A 21,225-nucleotide genomic window follows, 5' to 3' on the forward strand; every position below is an offset into this window, starting at 1 on the left:
ATCAGCCTCACTCTCTTCCACAGTCATCAAAGTCCAGTGGCAGAACAAAAGTCAAGATAATTGAAGATGGCCCAGAATGCAGCGGATGACCATGGCATCTTCAATGTCTGACCAAACTCTAAGTGCTCCACAACACCTGCTTCAGCCACCTGGTCAAGAGACCATTGGAACAAATTGTTCTCATCCACCCATTCTGCTGGGAGAAGTCTTCACATGCTGGGGGTAGACATCCCCCTAACTCACGAATGAGTTTGAGACCTGTCGGTTACCCTCAGCTCAGTTTAGCCCATCTGCTGAGATGGTTTTGCCAGGGTGTGGCTATTGCACATGCTACAGCTTCTTGGAGCTACAGATGACTGTATATATGTGTGTATGTGTATGTGCGTGTGTGTGTACATATGTCTTTCACTACAGTCTTACGTTAATAACTCATTGTGGCAAAAAAGATGACTGTGTCCCCAAAAGCAAACTCTTATATGTCTTACCAAGCCAAAAGAAGCTTTAGTACAAGCCTAGTGATCGGTCATGTGTCTGTCATCAAAGGAATTTGGAAATCACAAGAGGATTAGTTATTAAGTGATGGAATTCTTGGACCTCAATAACTCACTATCTACTGAAGCCTGGAGGTGTTACCACTTGTGTGTTTGGGGGGAACACCCACATTGCTTAAATTATGATCTTCACCTAAGCGTATATTGATAAGCTATATATGTTTTATGTGGATACCTACACATAGTAATTGCAGTAACTGACAGTTATGTAGTACTTTAAGATTTATAAAATGACATATATGTCATTTGATCTTCACAACAATTCTGTGAGGTAGATGTGGTAGATATTAGTGCCTCCATTTACTGATGAGGTGAAGTAATTTGCCCATGGTCCTAGGACTAGCAAGTGTCCAGCAGGATTCAAACCTAAGTCTGTCCTAACTGCAGACTACTATCATAATCCACTTTGTGACAGAACTCTTTCCCTTACTCTGATCATCTCTAATTTCCTTTACAATTTATCTCAAGAGCCACCATCTATTAAAGGCTTATCCAGATCCCCTCAGTTGCTAGTGACCTTCCCTGAGAAATTGCTTTGTATTTACTTTATACATATTTTATATTTATTTACCTATGTACATATTATTCATTCCCCAGTAAAATGTACTCTCTTGGAGGGAAGGGACTGTTTCATTTTTGTTTATTGTGTGCCTAGAACAGTCAAAACAGCATTTATGAAGTGCTTACTTTGTGCCAGGAACTGTACTAAACTGGGAATACAAACATAAACTTAAAGAAAAATAGTTCTTGCCTTCAAGGAGCTTACATTCTAAAGGGAGAAGACAACACAAAAGAAATATAGCAAGTGCTTAGGAAAAACTTATTGGGGCAGCTAGGTGGTGCAGTGGATAGAACACTGGCCCTCAATTCAGGAGGACCTGAGTTCAAATGTGACTTCAGTCACTTAACCCCATTGCCTAAAAAACAACAACCACCACCACCACAACAAAAACTTATTGACTGAACAAATACCTATGCCATTCTTTTGATTAGATTGTGAACTCCTTGCGGGCGGAGAATGCCATTTTTTTTTCTTCCTTGCATCCTCAATACCTGGTACAGCATTCTCTGCCTTGCATATGCTTAGATACATATTTTATTGAATGGAATTGAATATATGAAGGCTTTGATAAATGAATAAACATTGTCAGAAATTTTCTATGAAAAGTATTTTAATTCCTACCTGAAGTTTGGGAACATAGAGATTCATCAACTCCCTTCTATTTGTCATTTTCAATGGAGGAAACTCCCAACTTAATGCTCTGGAAATTAAGAAATATCACTAATTAGGTCATTGGAGCATAGGATTATAACATAGCAGGAATTGGTTCCTCCTGTGGAGAAGTGTTGGGCCCACACTATAGGCCTATCCCCACACATGCTCTACAAACAGAAAGGGAAGTGAGGGCTTTGAGATCCCATAGGGAATATACTTCTCTTGGGAAATTCCAGGAAAAGGGAGAGCTGCCTGCCACATGTTCTACATTGAAGGAAACTTGAGATACAGAAGGCGGAATCACTCCTTTTAAAATTTACTGAGTCAGCCGCTCTTCCTGATTCAGTGGATGATAACATCTGAATGTAGCTTTAATAAAGCTTCCACTCTTCTACCTTGCCTCATTGGCATAATGATGGGATATTTTTTTCTGTTTAGGTGGCAATTTCTACCTACATCGTTCTTGATTGTTGTCCAGCTTTTTTGTACCCTTTTCCAAACTTTTTTCTCCTTTCTTTTTCTATAATTGATCAGTACTGGTTAAGATCATTCTCCAGTACTTTCTTTTACTCTTATTCACCTCTTTTGCTTATGATTGTCTTTGCTTTCTTTTCCCCTTTTCTTCCTTACTCTTTGTGTGGTTTCTTTGTCTTCCCCTGCTATCTGCAGTTCATAGAATCATGGAATCTTAGAAACTGAAATAAATTCTAGAAGACTTCTGGTCTAACCCCTTCATTTTCCACCCTAAAACTAGCAGTGAAGTGATGCTTCATATAGTCAGCCAACTCTTCTCTAATAGCCACAGCCACACCCACAAACACAGCTTTCTTTGGTTCTTTCTTCCAATTTTCACAGGAGTTGTTTGTCTTTGCCTCCTTTAAATAGAGTTTAGTAGCTTAGCCAAGCCTACTGAAGCTTCCTGAAGGCGAAAGATTACATGTAACTCAAAAGCTTCAGGAAGCTAACTGAGAAGCATTTATTCTGGGAAGCTAAATCATGTGTGTGTGTACGTGTATGTATGTGTATATGAATATATATGAGTATGAATATATATGAAAAGTTTCAAAAGGATAGTTTTCCCAAAAAAATGGTTTTTGATTTGCTTGCTTTCCTCTGTGTTTTTTTGTTGTATATAACTATCAACACTTGCATGAGGTGTGCTGGAATAAGATCTTGAATCCCCCATTTGTTCCTTTGAACTTTTTATTGCTTGAGTTACTTGGATATTTCTCTGCTGCAAGCCCACCCAGAATCCTGGAAAAATCTGTATAATATGAATAGCCCAACTCCACCCTTTCAAGCATGCACCACAAATATATCAGAAGCAGCAAAATAACATGGAAATGAGAACAAAGAAAAACCCCACCAATGATTTAATGTAACCTCCCAAGCCCACATAAGCCTCAAATGAGTGCCTTGAAGAGTCTTGATCTCAGTGCTGACAATCTGCTTCCAACTGAGGACCCCTCTCAGGATGCAGCTACACTTGAGTCTTCTGGGCTGACTAGGGCTCCTATGGCACCCTTGGTCTGAAACTTAGACTCTCTCTTACTTTTTTTTTTCAGCTTCCTTTGGTTTATGTATCCCCTCTCTAGTAATTATCCCTTCTTCATTCCAAAGATCATAGTTTTAGAACTAGATGGAATGGTAGGTGTCATTTATTCCAACCTACTCAACCATATATATATATACATATATATCTCCTATATTTTATAGATGAGAAAATTAAGATCCAGAAAAGTGAAATGATTTTCCCAGTCTCACATAGGTAGTAAATAGAAGAACTAGGGTTCCGATGTGGTACCTCTGACTCCAAATCAGCACTTTTTCTAGTATTTTCTGCCCAGGCACTAGGCAACTTGCAGAACCATCTCCCCATCTGGGATTATGGCCTTAGTACTGCACACCAAGGTTCCACCAAGATGTGTAACTTGACTCTAACATAGTGATGTCATTTTGGTCCTCTTCAAGAATGAAAGACAACAACCATGGCCTTAGAAATGAGGCCCAACCAAGAATCCAGGGTATGCTAGATATGTGTAGTATTCTCTGGATGTGCCCCTGTCATTTTGGGAAATTGAATAGGAATTCGTTCTGGGTCCTGGGGACCTGACTCAGGATACTTATTGACCCAGAAATCTGACCTGATCTAACTGCTACCTCCATTCCCAAATCTTGAATAAGAGAGAACTGGCTCATATAGCTGTTTAGGCGCCTTAATCAACTGGTATTCCCCCCACCCCCAACCCCTTTCTATGTCTAGTAAACTCTGACTTCCTCCCCCCAATCCCTGTCATGTAGATTCAACATCTTCCAAGGCTAAAAGCCTTGGTCCAGATGTGAGTTCTTCTCAGTTCAGGTCTTCTGCTATCTCTAACTCCCTGAGGTTTGCAATTTCTTATGATTCTGAAATGCTTGAGATAGAAGATGACAACTGTGGCAACTGGGACCCTGGGGTGGGACTGAACATATGGTTGGTGCCAACTCTATAGCCTTACCACAAGATGTCAGGTGCTGAGGTACAGCTAGAAGATACTTTACTCATGGAAGAAGTACCCAGTTCCCAAACCAATTTCCCAGAAGCCTGTGCTTATTATATTTTGTGCCCTAAGGCTTAGGATCTCTAACCAAGCTGCTCAGGGTTTCAAATGGATCATAGGATCACAAATATAGAACTTGAAGGAACTAAGAAGCCATTTAGGCCAATCCCTTAATTTTATAGATGAGGAAACAGGCTGAGAGATTAAGTGAGTTGCTTAAAGTAGCAAGTAGAAAAGCAGGGATTTGAATACAAAATCCTAATCCAGCTTTCTTTGTTTTCTTTTTTTAAAAATGAGTTTTTATGGATGTCTCTTTTTCTATCACCATAATTTCCCTCAGCATCCCCTTCTCTCTCCCTTCCAGAGAGTCATCCCATGTAACAAATAGTATAAGATACCACCGTGGCCCCTGCCATGACAAAGGAGGAAAAATCAGCATAACTAATCAATACATGGGGAAAAAAAAGACTTAAAATGTGTGTGATGTACAATACTTGTAGACCTCCCATGCCTGTAAAGGGGTGGGGTATCCTCCCATATCTCTTCTTTTGAATGATGTGTGTTCTTTATAATTTTGCTGCTTTGACTTTTGATTTTTGCGTGAGGTTGTTCTTTCCATTTATATTGTTGTAGTCACTGTGGAGATTGTTTTCTTGGTTCTGCTTACTTCACTCTGCATCAGTTCAAGGAGATCTTTCCAAACTTCTCTGCACTTATCACATTCACAATTTCTTACATCACATTCTGTTACATTCATGTACCACAACTTGGTTAGCCATTCTCCAATCAATGAGCATCTACTTTGTTTCCAATTCTTTGCTATCACAAAAAGTATTGCCATATTAGTTTGATATTTTAGGATGATACCCCCTGTAAGGTCCCCAACTCCCTTTACAGAATATTCCTCTTCCCCATGGGAGTGTTCATCAGTGGTACCCTCTGTCACCAGTGAAATGAGACAAAATTCTTTCTTTACCCCTATTTCCATCCCTCCCTTTGCCTCCTTGCCCATTCTCTACTTATAGGCTCTCTTCTTCCTAAGAGACCACAGGTGTTACTTTCCCTTCATTGTTAACCTTTGACTTGATTAAGATACAACACATGTTCTCCTTCTTCTTATTCACCTCTCTCTTTTGTGTGCCCTCCTATTCTATAATTTAGTCCCACAAAATCATGGTTTACCTGTAGATAGGATGTTATGAGGTTTAATCCATTGAATTACCTGTAGATAGGAAGCTATGATGTTTCAGGCATATTTCTTCACCATCACTTTTATATGTCTTCAACTTTCACTTTTGTTTCTGTACTTTTAGAAAGAAATCTCTTAATCTTTTTGTTATTATTTTGTTATTGTTCTTGGCTGCTCAACTTACTTGCCTTTCATGTATCTCTTTTAGTTGTTTGAAAAGCAAATAATTTGTTCAAGTATGGTTTTGTTTCTGGGCATGCTTCAAATATCTCTTTATTTGTTGAACATTCATCTTTTTTCATTCATGGTTAGGCTCAGGTTGGCAGGAGTAGGTCACCTTGGACTACATCTGGAGCTCCTTTGCTCTTCAGGACACATCATTCCATTTCATCTTGCTGTATGTAGTGGTTGCAGAAGTCTTGTTATTCAAATTTTCTTTATATTTGTAAGTCTTTCTCCTAGTTGTTTACAGAATTTGTTGGCACAGGAATTATTTAATTTAGTTACTATATGCCTTGGAGTTTGCAGCATAGGGTTTCATTTCATTTTTTCCTTTTCTGGAGGTGATGTATGTGTTCTTTTGATGGGCACTTTGTTTTCTGTGTTCAGAAGTTTTTGGGTTTTTAAATTATTGTTATTTCTTGAATTATGGTGTTTATTATTTTTTTTACTTCTATTCTTTTGGAGAACCTGTAATCCTTGAATTGTCATTATCCCATCTTGAAGATCAATATATTTTGCTTTTATGGAGATCATATTTTCTTTCTTTGTTATTCCTTTTTTATTCTGTGTATTTACATTGGTGAGACTTGCTATAAGAATAAAAGTTTTTCTATTCTGCCAATTAGTTATGCTATGCAGTTCATAAATTCTTTCACAATTATTATTTCTTTTTTAAATCATTCAGAAACATCCAACTGTGGTTCAATGATCTCTTGAGAATTCACTCTTGGGGACTGAGCATGAATGAACATGTGAGGAGTTAGGGATTAGCTTTCTCTACTATTAGTTCATTGGATTTTTACCTCATCAAAATTCTTGGTGTCCTAGATCACGGAGACAGCTAAAATTGCTTTATCTCTTGTGCATAATTTCTATTTTAGAGAAGTTTCTAAGGATATGAGGTTCAAAGAAAATGTCTAGTACTCCATCTTCTTAGTCACGTGATCCAAAGTTCTAGCTCTCTATTGCATCTTCTGGCACAGGCCTCTCCTTCCTTGAGGCTCCAGAACTCAAATGAAGGTAAGTCTACTTTGGTATAGGCCTTCTCCTGCCTGCCTATCATCCTCTTAGTCACCTCCCAGTTTACAACTTTAGCATCAACTTCTACTTTTGTCTTTACTTCCTCCTCCCTTCTTCCCCCATCCAATTAATGGCTAAGCCTTGTGGATTCTACCTCCACAACATTTCTTGCATCTGATCCTTTTTCTCCACTCAGGTAGCCATCACCAAAGTTCAGGCCCTTGTTACCTCTCTCCTACACTATTAAATTGTTTCCTATCGATCTCCTTGCTTCCATTCTCCTCTTCAATCTATCCTTCATATAGCTACTATAGTAGGTATTCCCCAAACAAATAACAACCTTTGTGAGTAGAAAAGGAGCTGCTCCACTGGGGACTCAACTGCAATTGGCCAGTTGGGCAACACAGCTTACTCCCTCCCTTCCTCCCTCCCTCCCTTCCTCCTTCCTTCCTTCCTTCCTTCCTCCCTTCCTTCCTTCCTTCCTTCCTTCCTTCCTTCCTCCCTCCCTCCCTCCCTCCCTTCCTCCCTCCCTCCCTCCCTCTCTCCCTCTCTTCCTTCCTTCCTTCCTTCCTTCCTTCCTTCCTTCCTTCCTTCCTTCCTTCCTTCCTTCCTTCCTTCCTTCCTTCCTTCCCCTTCCCTCTGTCCACATAGAGTATCATACCCTTACCTGCTGCCCAAAGGCAATGTAAATCTTGATCACTGAAACCTTTTTTTCTTAAGGACTGAGCCTTAAACCCAAATCACTCTGGTTGTCATTGATTGGCCAATAATAGGTCCCAGGCCAAGCCCTACTTAGTCATGGTTTGGGCCCCGATTGGCTCAAAGTGAATGTAAATAGCAGTTATTTCAGTTTTGATCAGAAACTCTGAATTTCTTCTCTCCCAGATTGATTTTTTTTTTGACTAAGTAAAAGAAGCCATTCTTTGCCTCATTTCTTACCTAGAATCACTGAATCACCTTAATCACTGAAAGGGTGTTGCCTCTGTCAAACGGAGACCTGTTAAAGACCTTAGCTTAAAAAGGCCAAGGTCTCCTACTGTGCCCAGGGCCTTCTCCAGTTGTCCTGATCTATATCTCGCCACTGGACCCAGATGGCTCTGGAGGAGAAAGTGAGGCTGGTGATTTTGCACAGCCCTCCCTCACTTAAATCCAATTCACTTGAATGTCATGGCCTCACCTCCCTGATGTCGTGGTCCTCTTCAAGAACGAAGGACAAACAACAACAACAGTAGTATTCCAGGCTATAGATCTGTTCATGTTATTTCATCAATCATTGTAGTGGTCCACTGTTGTCTCTTGGGTAGCATTCAAACTCCTTGTCCTGATCTTCATAGCTTTCCACATTTCTGGCTGGTCCCACTCTTTCTTCCCAGGCTCAATTTATATTCCCAACTCCCCCAACCCCGCCAACACTTCTACCAAATTGAACTGCTCCAGATATAGCCCTTGTTTTGCCTTTGTGTCTTTTCTCATGTTGCTCCTCTTATCTGGACCTTTCTCTCTCCTTCATCCATTCTATTCACACCCATGCTTTTATCCCCAACTCAAATGCCATCTTCTCTATGTACCTTCCTTGATCCTGTTATATAACAACTTTGTTCCTCAGCCTTCATGTGGCATTTTATTTTGTAATTCTCTATTGCACTCACTGCATGATATTGTATGATACAGAATCACAGAATCTCAGAGCTAGAAGTGATAAGTGATCTCAGAGGGCATCTAGTTCAACCTGCACTGAAATGAGATGCCTCTAACAATATACCCAATAAGTGGTCATACAATCCCTGTCTGAAAACCTCTAATAAGTGGGAACCTGGGACACACTGGCAAACATTTAACAGCCAGCCCAGGGGGAATGTACACACAATAACATTTTAAGTTTAATCTGCATCATTAACATTTTCTCCTTCACTTTCTTAGGTCTAGACAATCAATAAAGCAATGAATCAAGCCCTGATTTGTATTGCTGAGGTAAATAAATGCCCACACTGAAAATTTAACAATTGGTTTTCTGGTAAGATTTGTCTCCAATACACCTCTGGTAGAAACACACCACCTTCCAAGGCAGCCTATTCCGTTTTTAAGTAGTTCTAATTATGGGAGCATATTTAGATGAATCTCTCTGAAACATCTAAACATTACTCCTAGTTTTGCCCTTGGGGAATCATTATAGTTCTCTGCAATTATGTCTTATCCCCTACAAGAATGCTCGATCCATATGCTTAGGGGCAGTGCATATAAATCTCATATTATCTCTGTGGTCCCCCAGAAATCCAACACATCACAAAAGCAACAGAGGCAAAGCTCCTAATACAGTTCAATTTATGGGAGATGGACAATCACTAATACAATTGGATCCAAGACTCTTCTCTGCAGTCAAGGACCCCTCTGCTTTTACTCCAGCCCTTTATATTGACGTTGAGAGATTGTCAGAAGTAGAAGGAAGCAGCACAATTCATGATTGATCAGTTCTAGAAAGGGGAGGAGGAGAATCTTATGATTGGCTAAAAGAGATGTTCATCAAATACCAGTGTTTAGTCAGGGTTTAGTCAACAGGACTCTGGGCCTTTTCACAAGCAGTTATGAAAGTTAAGCAAAAAAAAACAGAAAAGTATAGGAAAACTGAGGTTTGGGGAGTATAGCTCTCATAGTACATTCATAGGAGTGAGAGGGTAGTTATTTAACATAAGTCAATGTAGGCCTAACTACTAAAATATAAATCTATAAATAAGAAAATATTATCCACCCCATGAATCAGATAGAAATAATATAATCATCTATATATAGTGGGTTAATTAATTTTAACACATAACTCCTATTCTAACAGTGTTAACTAACCCAAACTCAATTCTGTCCCACCTAACTAAAGCAATCGTTGATACTTAGTAAAACACAATGAACTGAGTAAATATTGATGCAGTTGAATAGGGGTATCAAAATTATTCTCATATCTTCAATGCCTAATATGAAACTCTGCCCACAGTAGGCACTTAATATTTTCTGAACAAATGGATTTCTAGTATGAATCAAAACTGTACTTAGGTCTCATCAAAGTGGTGTCATTCCTCTCATTAATTTTGATTTTTTTTTAGTAGTGGCAAATAGAAGCATATGGGCTAAATATTACATGTTATTTTATTCTGAGATGATAAGTTCATCTCTAAAAATATAAGAATCGAGATGTTATTCAAACCTAACCTTAACATGTCCTGTTAAATATATGTAAATGTATGTATATATATTATACATACAAACATAAGAAATATATGTAATACCTATATAAGCATAGACATATATATATTTTATGTATTTGTATATTGTGTATATCATACAAATAATGTACATGTGTATTGCACAGCACTTTGCACAGTGCCCAGCACATCGTAAGCATTACATAAATGTTAGCTATTATTATTGTGTATATAAAGTACTTGAAAAATTATACAAATAGAATCTTTCCCCAATTTACCTGTTATAAATTTGGATTTAATTATCTTAAGAACTGGGACACATCAATTCTCTTATTAGAAATCCCCATACTCATTTTTTCTCTGGAAGTTTTAATGAAGTGAATTTAATTTTTGTCATATATTGCACTCCAGAACTATTTATATAGCAATTAGAGCACAACTTGTGACCCTGGTGTCAGTGGCTCTCATATAACACGAAGGCCCGAGGGTACATTTTGGAAGATTTCTCACTTCTCTGGCTCACTTACCACTCCTTCCCAAAATCATATGGGAACTTCACTTGCTACCACCTCCCAGGGTGTTGTCACTGTTATAAGAGCTTGTTGCTAGGTTGGTAAGCCAACAGCAGACGTCAATCAACTTACTATCCATCTTTCTCACTTGTCCTGCCCCCACCTCACCTCAATAAACATGTATTAAGTACGTACTATGTAGTATGAACTGCGCTAAGGGCTGGGGGAGGGGGATACAAAAGAGGCAAAAGACAATTCCTGTACTCCAGGAGCTTACAATCTAATGGGGGAGATAACATAGGAAGAAATACATGCAAAGCAAGCTATACACAGGACAAATGGGAAATAATTAACACTGAGAAGGCACTGGAATCAAGAGGGATTGGGGAAGGCTTTCTTTAGGAGGTTGGGTTTTAGCTGGGACTTAAAGGAAGCCAGGGAGGTCAGTATTATGAGTGGAGGAGAGAAAGTATTTCAGGTACGGCAGGCAGCCAGAGAGGAGAGATGGAGTGTCTTGTTAATTGAGCAACTCAGGCCAGTATCACTGAATCAAAGAGTACATGAAGACTGGAAAGGTTCAAGAGGTGGCTAGGCTATAAAGGGCTTTAAATGCCAAACAGAGCATTTTGTATTTTCTCCTGGAGGCAATTGGAAACCACTGAAGTTTATTGAGTAGGGGGGATGACATGATGCAGCTTGCATTTTAGAAAAGTCACTTTAGTGGCAGAATATCATCTTTATTGTGGGCAGACTATTCCTTCATTGAGGCTTGACTTTTTTCTTTTCTTATTTCCTTAGCCTCCTTTCCTCTGGGTGAATGGTTTTCTTCCCATTTAGGCCATGGGTAATGGTGGATGCCTGACTCAATGGCAGCCAGTTAGTTTCCCACAGGCCCACTCATTTTGGTGCTCAGAGGAATTGTGTTGAATACATTCTTTCTACTCTGGAAAGTCATTAAAGTAAACCTATTACAATAAAATTCTCTCTCTTTTCTTTTGTGAAAACAAATCCCCAGCCAAAAATCTTGCACAGTTTTAAATCTTTTTCCCTTGATAGGTTGTTCCAAATTATCTCCCTCAATGCTGTGCTCAAGCAATCACAGACAGATGAGCCGTTCCTCAGATCAGCATCTTTCTCACATTTGTTGGCTTAAGAAAACAAAGAAACTTTTAAAGAGAGGTAAATGCCTCTCAGATCCTACAGGGAAGCATGAGGTTTAAAGTTTGTGCACTTGACCTACTGGGAGAAAAAGGGAAAGAGGAGGGGAAAATTAAAAGTTACTGACCTCAGCATTCAGTCGAGTTTCCCAGTGTAGTATCTAACTGGACATGGTTCTTAAACGTTTTCTCCATGTCACGCTGGATCAGGAGTCCTGTGCCCATTGGCAACCTCCTGCCTACTCTTCAGTAAGACAACCCCTTAACTTCTGCCTTCCTGGCTTCCATTACTTCTTGCTTCCACAAATTAGAAGGTACAAGGCCAAAATTCTTCAGGGGATCAAAAAGGAGGATTCTGGAAAATTTTTGCTCAAATAATGCCAAAAGATATCATTCTCCAGCGTCCCTGATCTCCTTGGCCATGCCTGAAGGTCGCATGGCTAAGATGGCTCTATTGGCCAATTCCTCTTCAAAACTTTCACCAAGCCTGGTGAATGGGTAGCTTTTGGTCTTGTTTTTGTTTTTGTTTTTTTACAAATCAAAGAAAACAAATATTCTGCAGATCTTGTGGAAAATCAAGATAATTGATTATGGGCAACTCTTCTCCTTCCCTCCCCCTCCATCTGTACAACATTATTCCTTTACAGTCATTCTTGAGGAGGCTCCCCACTGGATTTGCCTCCATTGTGGCTCCTCAGTAGGTATTGTTCTACTTGTCACCTTTCTTGTTCCCAGCAGCTCTCTGCAGATGTCAGGCATGGTAGCTCCTCATTTCTGCTTCTTGTTATACTTATCCTGCTGTTTTGTGTGGCAATGTTCTGCCTGTGGTTTTCTAGGAAGATAGCAATGGTTCTCTTCTGGGGCTCTTAGCTTGTAGTGTCTTAGAGGCCTCACCCACAGCTAGGAGGAATATCCCAGAGCTCCTTTATCTTGGCTTGACAGAGACATTTGGCTTCCTGCCACTCAATGCAGTACAAAGAAGGGCCTCGATTACGGAGATCTCATTTTGGATATAGTTCTGGGAGTCCCCCTTTCCTTTTCTTCCAGTTATCTATTCAAGACTAGTAAATATCTCTGATTCCATTACGGTGGGGTTACTAAAATGATCTGTTTCTTTTGACAGCATTGGAAATAGGATTGATTGGTATCCAACTAGCTAGCTCATCCTAGGGAGAGGAGTCTTATCAGCTCAGTTAACTCATAGCCCCACATACTAGTCTAACACTTTTGTGATATTAGGCCCTAATCAGCCAGTTCAGAAATCCCTTAGGGATTTAAATCTGTCTTATGAACTGAACCTCCCTGATGCCCCTCAGCTTGAACTCCTATTTTATTTAATTAAAAATCTGAAGGGTCTGTGCTTTGTTAGCATTGGGTTAGCACATTTCTATTCTGACTGGAGGACTGGAGCCTTCCTTTATAGACAGCAGAAATTGAACGTTCAGCTCATTCCACTTTCTATCCACAGCTCTGCTTGATTTCAACTCCATAGAACAAGATGGTCCTCCCAACCTTTACCCCCTGTGTCCCCTCCCCTTTTCCAGATTCCTTTTATATATTGCCTTCCTCCATTAGATAGGTAAAGTCCTTGACCAAAGGGACTGTCTTCCTTTTTCTAATTTGCATTTCCAGCACTTAGCACAGTGCCTGGCACAAAGTAAGCACTTAATAAATGTCTGTTGACAGCAATAGCACTTCTAGGGCTATATCCCAAAGAGATCAAACAAACGGGAAAAGGACCCACACGTACAAAAATATTCATAGCAGCTCTTTTTGTGGTGGCAAAGAATTGGAAATTGAGAGGATGCCCATCATTTGGGGAATGGCTGAGCAAGTTGTGGTATATGAATGTAATGGAATACTATTGTGCCATAAGAAATGATGAACAGGCTGACTTCAGAAAAACCTGGAAAGACTTATATGGTCTGATGCTGAGTGAAGTGAACAAAACCAAGAGGACTTTGTACACAATAACAGCCACGTTATGCAATTACTAAGATTGTTAAACTGAACCCTTCTCAGCATTACAAGGATCTAAGACATCTCCAGAGGTCTCGGGATGGAAAATGCTGTCTACATCCAAAGAAAGAACTATGGAAGTCGAATCGCTATCACTTATTTTTACCTTCTGTTGAGTTTTGTTTCATCCTTCTGATGGTTCCTCCTATTGGTTTTAATTTTTACTTACAACTTCACTAATGTGAAAATATGTTTAATGGGTATGTAAATGTAAAGCCTATATCAGATTGTGCACTGTCTTGGGGAGGGTGGAGGGGGGAGGAAGGGGAGAAAAATTTTCAACTCAAAAGCATATGGAAGTGATTGTTGATAAATCAAAACAAATTAATAAAAAAAAAGTCTGTTGAATTGAAATTCTCTGCTAATGCAGATTATAGATCATATATGATTTGTTAGATTAATTACTAGTTGTCTGAGACATGAGGGTTTTAAGTGACTTGCCCACAACCATGAAGCTAGTAAGTATAAGTAATGGGATTTGAAACCATGTCTTTCTAACTCCAAGATCTGCATTCAATCTACTATACTTCTATATAAGTCTTGTTTGAGTCATTGTCTGAAAGTTTCTTCTAACTCCTATCATACACTGCATTACTCGCCTGGGTTCTTACAAATTATCCCAGTAGTTCAACTCTGCAAAACCACAAAAGATCTATATGGAACTGTGGTGAGGAGATTCCTTTATATTTTCATCATGCCATGTGCCATCCATGCAAATCGAATCACGGGCAAGTCTGAAGAGAGTCATGTGGAACTGGTAGAACTGGTGACTTTTGTCCTCCTTCAGTAAATGGAATCTCCACGTTCCTGTACTCAATCTATGGCAATCAATGTGTTCCTGAATTACTTATTTTATGCAGTTAGAGTCATCTTGTCCAAGAAGCCTACTGAATTACTTTGCTTCATACTGATCTTACTCTTTTTTTCTTTAGTCCTTTCATAATGGGGCCTTATGTATACCCAGAAAGCCTTAGACTGCATCTCCAAGTGAGCCTAGGGAGAAGATAGCATCTCTCCACATAGAGGATGCTAGGGAATGGCTTCTCAATGAACCACGATACATGTAAGAGAAGTTCCTTGGAGGGACTAGTGCACATGTGAACATTGTGTAACTGTTTCTGGTTGGCCTACCATGTAATTGGGAACAGCCTTTCCCCGTTGGTTGGATAGACAGAACTATTAGTATCTTCAAAAGGGCACAAGTCAGCTACACCTGACTCTACCTCAGTGCCCTTGAGAAGCTCAGAAACTGGTGACAAAAGTAGAGCCTATGACCTTATGAGTTTGAAAAGTCCAGAGGGTTCTTTGGCATCATGTCATTCCAGAATTCAGGTGAGAGGTCAACTCGGCATTGAAGCTCCCCTTACAGAGGAAGAGACTGCAGGTCTCCTCGACATGCAACAGTTTTGGAGTCCACGTTTCGGAGTCAGTACAACATAGAGTGCTAGGACTAGAGTCAAGAAGACTCATCTTCTGAGTTCAAATCTGGTCTCAGACACTTATTAGCTATGTGACCCTGGGCAAATCACTTAACCCTGTTTGCCTCAGTTTCTTCATCTGTAAAATGAGCTGGAGAAGGACATGGCAAACCACTCCAGTATCTTTGCCAAGAAAACCCCAAAAGGCATCAGGAAGTGTCAGATGACTGAAACAACTGAACAACAACAACTACATGGATGCTTTAAGGAGCAAGGAGAGACCTCTGGGAGTGACCTTCAGGACCACAGCTCAGCTGTAGGGGAGACATAGGCTCATCTAGCAGTCCTGAACTTCTTTTTTTTTTTCTTTTTGCTAGGCAATGGGGTTAAGTGACTTGCCCAAGGTCACACAGCTAGTAAGTATAAAGTGTCTGAGGTCAGATTTGAACTCAGGTCCTCCTGAATCCAAGGCCGGTGCTCTATCCACTGTGCCACCTAACTGCCACCTAGCTACCCCCTAGTCCTAACTTCTGAACACAAACTGATGCTAAGAAGGAAGAAGGTCTTTATCAGAACGAGTATGCCCCCAGAGGTATTTTAGGAAAGTGTATGTTCATTCTTGCCATATCTTTGAAGATCTTTGTAAAAGCTAATTGATATTGAGCAGTTGAAAATAAACCTATTCATTCTTCTGGCCGGAGTGAAACAAATGCTTAACGGAATTGTTGAGATCTTGACTTGCTGCCTGCAAGGAGAGCAGGATGCTGGAGAATTTCCAGCATTCTCTTCTTCAGCTCCCAGAAGAATTTTGGCCTGTTTTCTTTGAACTAATAGGAGAAAGAAGAAGAAGAAGTGACAGGAATCTGGGAGCCAGAAGCTGAGGAGCTATCATTGTGAAGAGCAGATAGGTTGCTAGTCCCTGGCAGCTGCTTTAGTCATTATCACCTAAGAAATGGAAGAACTTCTCAGGAAAGCTATAACAAGCCTTGTTTTGGGAACAGAGTTTAATAGAAGTTGAGTGACATTTTTGTTGTTATATATTTAATTTAGTAAAGCTATTATTTTCCTTTAAGACCCTTAAGTTATGAAAAAGTGCAAAGGCCCCCTCCCTCACTATTACTTAGTTTGTGTTCATATTATGCTACTTATTTTGAGTGTTATTTAATCAGACTTTTGATGTTTCATAATATAAGTTTGTTATATTAGTTTTTAAAAATCTGTGTGATAGTCTGAGATTTAGCGAAGAGGAAAAGTCCAAAGGGGCAAAACCAGATAATGAATTATAAAGCAGAGTCCTTTGGACTCCAAATAAACATTTCAGACTTTAATAGCTCCATATAAAAAGGCAAGTAAAGGCAATGAACTTACCTCTAGGGCATAGACTGCATTTGCACCTTTTCCCTCTAGCTGCTCGTCAGCAGGAGATGCCACAAGGAGTCTCAGAAGGACTCGCTGAATTGGGACCTCTCCTTGTGGGCCTCAAAACTGTCCTAGGCCAAAGAGACTGGTCCTGAGGCTGGAATGATTATTTAGCTGGAGAGAGGAGACCTCTCCTGTCTCCTTCTCAGAAGTGACAAACCTCGGAGCTGAAGTTCTGAGGGAGTTAAAGAGGAGAGCCTTCTGCCAATCCAGGGGTAAGGGTCATAGTCCTAGCAGAGAGAGCACAGGAACACTCTAGTTGAATGAAGAGAAAGCAGAGCAAAGTCTGCAGCTATACATCCAAGAGCAAGCCTGGAGAGGTCAGCGGGTCCAGCAGAGACACTGCCTCCTGAGATGAGGCCAGCAGCTCAGTGACTGGTACTGCCCATTTCAGCATTGCCCAACTTCTGAGTGGCCTGCCCACCAGTCAAGAAGTAGCTGCCAACTGACCTGCACAGCCCAGCCCAACCAAATGACTGGATGAGTCAGTCTGCTGTGGGGCGGGGGCAGGTATGCTGCGTGGGTACAAGCTGGCTTCTCTGTAGGCTTGGCTGCTGCTGCATATATGTGCATGTAGATACACAATATATGCCCAAGTATAGATGTGTGTATACTTACATAAACTTGTGTGTACAAAGCAAATATTTATTATTCCACACACATACCTATACAATGCGCCCAAATACGCATGTATATTTACATATATGCAGTACACACAAAACAAAATTATATTTATTATTTATATAGTATATCCAAGCACATATGTGTGTATATTTACATATATAAACATATACATATAAACATTTCATAGTTATTTACACATATACTGAAATACGTACAGGTATATCTATACACATAAGCATACATAAAACAAATTTTCCATTATTTCATGTGCCCACCTACACATATATATATATATATATATTTACATACATAAAAGAACCTTTCTGTTTATTATTCTACACACATGCTCAAATACATATATGTGTACATTTACATATATAAACACACGTTTAAAGTCATTATTATTTTACACACATGTACAACACCCAGTTATTCACATATACGTATATAAACAATTTTATATTTATGAATCAAATATTTTATATTTATATAAACAACAGTTATGTTGTGATTCTACATAATAAATGAAATATTTATGTATATATTTATACACATCCACTTATTCTCATTTGATCCTCACAAGAGCCCTGTGAGGTAAGTGTTTTTATTTCCATTTCCTAAAAAAGTTATTTTTAAATTTTATTTAGAATGTTCATTAAACATTTTTTTGAGTTTCAATTTCTTCCCCTCCCTTTAGCCTTTCCCTGACCTATTAAGGAGGCAAGTAATATGATATCAAGTATACATATGAAGTAGTATAAAACATTATTTTCAATTTGAGGCAGCTAGATGACAGTGGATAGAGCCCTGGGCCTGGAGGTAGGAAAACCTCAGTTCAAATACTGCCTCGTGTGTTTGCTAGCTGTGTGACCCTGGGCAAAGTTACTTGACCTCTCAGCCTCAATTTCCTCATCTATAAAGGGGGGATAAAAATAGCATCACCTCTGAGCTTTTGTAAGGCTCATATGACATACTAGTAAAGTGCCTTGCAAACCCTATAACAGCTATTATTTTGCAGATCAGGAAATTGAGATTGAAAGGAGTCAATTGACTTACCATCTCCATCATTTGTAAAATCATAGGATTGCATTAGATGAAGAAAAGGGCTCTAAATTTTAAAAGGCTCTCATTTTAGCTCTAAATATAAGATCCCCTGGAGAAAAAGGACCAGAGATATTAAGTGACATATCCATGGTCACACACGTAAATACGTATTTTCAAGGTATCTTTACAAGTCTATTTCTTTTAATGTTATAATTTAAAAATAACAACCTAATTAGCAAATTTAAAATCCAATAATTCTTCATTTGTTCCACTAGAGAGGTTGTATGAAACACGTACAAGAGCCCTAAAAGCACAGAGTTTATGTGTTTGCTTCATATCCCATCTTCAAAATCTGAGTTCAATGAATGAAAAAAAAATCCATAGGAGAAGTTTTAAATGGGAAATTTTTCTTTCAGACATTCAACAAGGATTTATCAAGTGCTAAGTGACAAATACTGTGCTATGCACTGGGGGTACAAAGAAAGGCAAAACCATTGTTCTTACTCTCAAGAAGCTCACAGGAGGCCAGGTGCAAATTAGAAGTCTAATTCGATGCACAAGGGTGAGATGATGAGAGCTTGACCCAAGGTGGTGGCTGTTTGAGTAGAGAGAATAAAGAGTATAGCAATGAGGAGACTTGGCAATAGATTGGATATGTGGAATGAGAGTGAGAGAGGTGTTGAGGATGAATACATTTTCATTTTACTAGCATTAGATCCATCCACAATGCTGCTTCAAGAAGATATAGAATATTAGTTCCTTCATGAAATAAAAATTTTAATAGAGAGTCAACTATTATACTTGCTAATCAGAATATAGGGAAAGATGAACTTATTCATTAGCCAATTTTCAGCTGAAACTTATCAACACAAGAATGTTGGGCATGGAAGTGTTTAAAAGATGGTATATATAGTTGTATACAGTTATCTGGTTTTTTGGTAATTTCCCAAAAGATGCTTTGACAAGCTACATGTGATAATGTACACATTAGAGTATTATATTTCACATTGTAAAAGGATTTACTAAGATTCCTTTAAGACATATAAACTTTCCCTATGCCTTTTAATTTGGAATCACAAGTTCAGAGTTCCAATCCTAGCTCTGTCATTGTATGACTTTGGGCAAATCACTTACCCTTTCTGGGCCTCAGTCTCCTATAAAAAGAAGATATCTAAAAGGATGATAACTAAGGTCCTTTCTATCTTAAGAATCTTATAGCTCTGTGATCTTTGTCCTTCATTCTCAAAGAGGATCCTGACATCAGGAAGGTGATGCTATGACTTGCAAGTGAATTGGATTTAAATGAGGGAGGGCTGTACAAAGTCATCATCCTCACTTTTTCCTTCAGAGCCCTCTGGGTCCAGTGGCAAGATATAGATCAGGATGACTGGAGATGGCCCTGGATACTGTGGGAGACCTTGGCCTTTTTAAGCTAAGATCTTTCCAAGTTCTCACTTTGATTGAGGTAACCTAAGGGTAGGTAAGAAATGAGCCAAAGAATGATCCCTTAGTTTTACCTAATAAAAAAAATCAGTCTGGAAGGGAAGACCTCAGGGTTTCTAGCCAAAACAGAAAAAATGCTATTTACTCTGAGCCATCAGGGCCCAGACAATGACCACTAAGTGGGGCTTAGGTTAGGATCTATTGTTGCCAATCCATGAGAACCAGAGTGAATTGGATTTAAGGCATGGTCTTTATTTAAGAAAGAAATCTAGTCAGTAAACCCCAACTTATCTTGATAGGTTTCAGCCATCAAAATTTACATTCTTTCAGGCAGAGCACTGGCCGGTAAGGGTATGAAACCCTATGTGGACAGAGGAAAGGGAAGAGAAGGGAGGAAGGAAGGAAGGAAAAAAGGAAAGAGGGAAGAAGGAAGGAAGGAAGGAGGGAAGAAAGGAAGGAGCTGTGTTGCTCAACTGGAACTGGTCAGTTGGGTCCCCAGTGGGGCAGCTTGGACTACTCACAAGTTGTTGTTTGTCCTTCATTTTCATAGAAGACCATGACATCAAAAAGGTGATGCCATGACTTGCAAGCGAATTGGATTTAAGTGAGGGAAGGCTGTGCAAAATCACCAGCCTCACTTTTTCCTCCAGAGCCATCTAGGTCCAGTGGCAATACATAGATCAGGAGGACTGGTGATGGCCCCGGGATTCAGGGACCTATGATCTATTCAGTAGCTAAAGGAAAAGTCTTGGGCTGGGAGAGGAGACAAAGGAATTTAAAATCAAGCTATTAACATCAACTGCTAATTGTAGACACATCAGAAATGTAGACAACTATTTCTAAAACTTTAATACAAATCAATGGGAAAACAATTCCACTTATTAGCAGTTGATTTATGCACTCACAGTAGACATGTGGGTATGTACAGATGTATATATGTGAAATGGATATTATGGTTCAGTGAATAGATGGCAGGATTTGGAGTATGAGCACCTGGCTCCAGTTATCTGTTTTTGCTTTTCTTTGTATCTCCTGTGTTTAGCTGTGTCTGCCTTAGGGTAGGCACTTAATAAATGCTTGATAAGTGGCTGCTTGGGGGGAGTGTGTGTGTGTGTGTGTGTGTGTGTGTGTGTGTGTGTGTGTGTGTGTGTGTGTGTGTGTGTGTGTGTGTGTGTGTGTGTGTGTGTGTGTGTGTGTGTGTGTGTGTGTGTGTGTGTGTGTGTCCGCGCGTGCGCGCTCGCGCTCGAGCTCGACTTTGGGCAAGTCATTTAACCTTATTGGTGCCTTAATTTCCCCATCTGTAAATAAAGGGAGTCGAAAACCAATGGCCTGAGAGGTCCCTTTCAGCTCTAAATCTATTAACCCATGAAATGCTCACATTACATGTGAAAATCTTACTGGAATACCATAAAGCTTGCATTTTCCTTCAGTCTGATGGTAATCAATTTTAACCTTTCTTAACTAATCCTTATAACCACAGGAAGCCATCTGGTTATCGTTAGGGATGAGTGTCCGTGGCCACGGGACAGGACAGAACTGTCGGACTGTCTCATCAGCTCACCTAAGCAAGAACCATTAGGAAAATAATCATTTTGGATTTATTTGAACAGTCAGAAAGAGCCAGTCAGCCCAAGACCCCTCCTTTTTCCACATTGGAATT

The sequence above is a fragment of the Phascolarctos cinereus genome, unplaced genomic scaffold, assembly GCF_003287225.1.
Source record: "Phascolarctos cinereus isolate Bilbo 61053 unplaced genomic scaffold, phaCin_HiC Scaffold_3;HRSCAF=262, whole genome shotgun sequence".
NCBI classification, from domain to species: domain Eukaryota; kingdom Metazoa; phylum Chordata; class Mammalia; order Diprotodontia; family Phascolarctidae; genus Phascolarctos; species Phascolarctos cinereus.